The 4,707-nt window shown below is 43.1% G+C and overlaps 1 pseudogene; it reads right to left on the bottom strand.

Annotated features, from left to right (window-relative positions):
* Window positions 1–701: 701 nt before the first annotated feature.
* LOC131922180 (large ribosomal subunit protein eL24-like) lies at window positions 702–1,168 on the bottom strand (annotated as a pseudogene).
* Between the last annotated feature and the right edge of the window lie 3,539 nt (window positions 1,169–4,707).

Genomic DNA, 4,707 nt, shown 5'->3' with positions numbered 1-4,707 from the left:
TCCTCCTAATTAAATGTATACTCAGCAGCAGAATTATTATTTGTCAAGCTCTGTAAATTTATAATCCTCCGTCATTTCCAGGGACTCGGATTTTATCCTTTTGTGTTGTAACAAAATTCTCCTGCTTCAGCCTCCTGAGTGCTGGGATTTCAAGTGTAAACCAACACACTGGGTTACTTCTAAATCATTGGTGCTTATCTTTACTGGCTATTAAAATAACATTCTGGGTCCTAATTACCATATGTATTTCCCTAGAACTTTTTTTTTTTTTTTTTTTTTTGAGAGTTAAGAGATGGGATTAGGCCATCTGGATATGGAAGATGGTTGTTTGGCTGGAACTGTTTTGGGAGGCACCCAGGCAGGGGGATCGGATCCGCCCCTCATGCATGGGCAGGCTTTTGGGAGCCTGGTGCCTGTGGTGTGATGTCTTGCACAGTCTTAGTGCAGTAGGGAAGGGCTTGGACCTGCCTAGGCTCAGTGTGCCAGGCTCTGTTGATGCCCCATGGGAGACCTTGATTTGGGGGATGTGAGGATGTGGGGTGGCTTGGGAGGGAGGGCTGGGGGTGAGAGGAGGGAGGAGGTGGGATCTGTGAGTAGTAGGTAGAGTGAGTAGAAAATTTCTTAATAAAGAAAAATGAAAAAATAAATAAAAACAAAGGAGTTAAGAGATGGAGCTTCACTTAAAATACTGATCTACAAAGTTAGCGTTTTCCACGGACTCTGGGAGCAGAGACCTTCACAGGCTCCATAATTTTTTGGCTTAGACGCTGCCTTGGGGGGCCTTGGCAACAGCCATTGCTGTCTTCTTTGAGGCCTGCTTAGGCTGTTTTTGCCTCCTTGGCAGCCCCGATAGCCTGCAGCCGTTGAGTTTACCTACCTTCTGGGTTCTGATTCCTCTTGGCCATCACATCAGCAAAAGGTGCACCAGAGATGGTCTGGCCGAATTTGACTGCACAGCGCACAGCGGCTTCTTTTCTTTTCAACTTCTTCCAGCCGTCCATTTTTGTGTGGACAGTCCACTTTAACTGTCCAAGATTCCCCTTGGCAAAGAATGGGGACTGGCATTTTGGATTAACAAACTGGAAAGCCTTCCTGTTGGTCCTGGTATAGTGCTGCTGGTGTCTGGGTAGATCTTGTACCCGCTGAAACTGCACAGCTCGACCTCCATGGAGAGGCTAGAATTTTTAACGATATGTTTTGGATCTATTCCAGGATATCTAGATGGAGACCAGTTTGTGAAGAAAGAATCACAGCGCCTGAGACCCTCCAATGTCCCTAGAGATAGTCTACTGTCTCTGACTCCCTGTGTAATAAAATATACAGGAGCTACCCTCTTCCACTGAAATAGGAAAAACTATTCGAAGCTACTTAAGGTACTAATTGAAGAGTAGAATAAGTATCATTTAAAAATATTTTTTAATTAACTGTTTGAGAATTTTATGCATACAGTCTATTTAGATCACATCCACCCCAGCATCTCCCTAGCTCCTCCTGGACAGACACCCCCTTCCCATGCCACCTCTCAGCATCAGACTTTCTTTTACTTATTTTTTAAACTCACCGAGCCCAGTTAGTACTACCCTTATGCACATAGATTTAGGGCCATCCATGAAGCATTGGTAGTCTACCAGAAAAATATACCCCTAAAAAAGCACTGACCATTCTACCTCCACATGCTATCACTGTCAATAGCTACAGAGCTAGGGATAGGGTGTTGTGAGCAGCCTTCCACCCATGTTGGAGTGTGAACTGGCTTGATCTTGTGCTGGAAACCACAGCTGCTGTCTGTTCATGAATAAAACAACCCTATCATGACCAGAAGAGACTGTTTGCATCAGACCTGCAGACCTCTTGTTCTTACAATATGTCCACACCTATTCCTGAGTGTTGAAGGGAAGAAGTGTGAACAGGTCTCTCATATAGAGCTGAACATAAGCTGTGCGTCTCTATATTAACCACTGACCACTGAAAGTATTAAAAAAAACTTTTCTAATGAGGGCTAACAGGTGTATTTATATACAGGTATAAAGGTAAATATTTAGAAGGAAGTTTGATACTATACCCATTTAGGAAAACAATAGCAGTAGATTCTCACCTAAGCTCGATAACCTCCCCAGCTACATTTTTTTTTTTTTTTTTTGGCCAGGGTTATAGTACCAGGCATGCATTCTGTCATGTGCAGTAGGATTTAAATCCAACCAGAAATCTGTTGCTTACCCCCATAACATTCATGTCACTATTACATCAGTGGGCACAACATGTGATGCTGGCCATTATTATTGCAGTTTACAGGTTTCACAGCTTCATAAGATTGTTGATGACTTTTCCTTCCCAGAAGCCTAAACAGCACCTTCTGGAATTGTGAAAGCAATCATTATTGAGGATGCTTCTGGGCCATCACCAGCTTTATATTTCTATGTCCTGTGACCTGTGGTCAAACTACATGGTGTCTTCAGCAGTAGGACCTTCCTTTCAAGTTTTAGTGGGCAACAAAGGGCAATGACAATAGTCTGTACCATTGTGGGGTTCACTGGGACATTTTCTAACCAACAGCTCATGTCCTACACCAAGCCCTGGGCTTTTTTTTTTGATAACCTGTGGCTTCTGGGGGGGGGGGAGGATTATTTCCTGTGTTGAATGATTCTGTTTGCTCTTTTTAATCTCCCTCTTCTATTCCTCCCTATATGCTAAGATTCTGTAATGTACAAGGGAAATGTTTTTTAAATAAGCTGGCGGACGGAAGCAGGTAAGACAGGTGGGTGACCGTTAGAGGAGATGTACAGCTAAACAATAAACAAGTTCTAAGGACATGCATGACATTGGATGTAGCTGATGGTTTAAGTTGATTACTGTAATATTAATGACGCACACACATATCAAACCAGCACATGGTGCACCTTTGATAGGTTCAGTCTTTAAATGAGCCTAATGGAAAGCCCAGTTAGGAGGTTTTGTTTTTTGTTTTGTTTTGTTTTTGTTTTTGTTTTTTTTTTTCTGAGGCAGAGAAGAAAGAAAGAGACTGAGAAAGAAGAACAGAAGATTTCTGGGCTCTTTTCTTTCTCCCTTGAGACAGAGCCTCATACAGCCCAGGCCTAGGATTTGCTAAGTAGCTGAAGGTTATAGAATATTATTTTAAGATATATTACATTTGTTTATACTGTGGAATATTTGTTTAATGATGCAAAGATGTGTTGCATTCCTTTATGCTGCATTTGTTTAACTCTGTGAAGCTGTGTTACTGTGCCTGTCTAAAACACCTGATTGGTCTAATAAAGAGCTGAACGGCCAATAGTAAGGCAGGAGAAAGGATAGGTGTGGTTAGCAGGCAGAAAGAATGAATAGAAAGAGAAATCCGGGAGGAGGGAGGAAGATGGTAGGGGCTAGCCACACAGCCACACAGCCACACAGCCACACAGCCACCCACAGAATAAGAGTGAAAGATATACAGAAGTGAGAAAAAGAAAAAGCCCAGAGGCAAAAGGTAGATGGGTTAATTTAAGTTAAGAAAAGCTGGCTAGAAATAAGCCAAGGTAAGGCCAGGCATTTATAGGAAAGAAAAAGCCTCTGTGTGTGATTTATTTGGGAGTTGGGTGGTGAGCCCCCAAAAAAGTCAAGAGCAAAAACAACCAACAACAGCTGACGATGTCTGCCCTTGAACTTCTGATCCTCTTACTCCACCTCTGAGTGCTGAGATTCCAAAGGTGTGCGACCATAACAGACAGGAGATCTTGAGTTCTGATCCCAGTCTGTCTCCATTTCTGGTTAGGTCTCAAAGTCTGTTGCTCTTTTCTTTATCTATGGCTTCTGTTACTTCCTTTAAAACCAGGCGACAACTTTCAACATCCCTATCAGGTTCAGCCTCCGATGTTGTGGTTCTTACATTGAAAGATGGTATGGTGAAAGATGGTATGGTGTATTGTACACACTGTCCAGGAAAGTCTGCGTGGTGAGCAGTCTCAGAAATTGAAAATTCCAGCTTCTCTCTCATTTTAGTTAATGAAAAGAATTTTAAACGGGACATTTAACAGATGCTGCCGAGTCCCCGTGCACGTATGCAAAGTGTGTTAAGTGCATTCACGCATTAAATCTTTCAACTCGGTGAAGGAGCTACTCTGTGGTTTTAACAGCTCCTTCACATCATAGGATATTTTTGTCGTGTATCTAATAGGAAATTCAAGCAGCCTTGCTAGTATTACTGTAAGCAGGATGTGAATCCAAGGCAGCCATCTGAGCATCCCTCTTCGCTAGAGAGAGCTCATTGGCTCCACACGTGCCTGCTGTGACCAATGGTGCAGCCTCCTGCTCAGATTTACCAGTTATCACTAGGCTGGCAACGGGTCTTAGGAAGTTTACATCATCTCTATATTTTTGATGTTGCTAAATGTGAAAAATACCATGACCTCAGTGTTCCCTCGCTGAGCCAGGTTCACAGCATCACCACCACCTGCTCGACTGAAGGTTTCCACTGAATGCAGATTTAAAAATAAGGACTCTGCGCTCTCTCTTGCTTCCCTTGGCTAAAAGGTGTCAGTCTGCCTGGGGTGTTTAAGAAATTCCCCTGGTGATGCAGTGGAAAGAACGAGTGTGAGTTCTTCCCTTGACCTTGAGCAAACCAACCTTACTAGCCCTTTGGTTCTCCATCTCTGAGACAGAGTCTCAGACAATTAGAAGGAGGAGAGAGGAGGTGGAACGGATCGTGCACAGGTT

Source organism: Peromyscus eremicus, chromosome 12, assembly GCF_949786415.1.
Source record: "Peromyscus eremicus chromosome 12, PerEre_H2_v1, whole genome shotgun sequence".
NCBI lineage: Eukaryota > Metazoa > Chordata > Mammalia > Rodentia > Cricetidae > Peromyscus > Peromyscus eremicus.
This window is presented reverse-complemented; position numbering and strand designations above follow the sequence as displayed.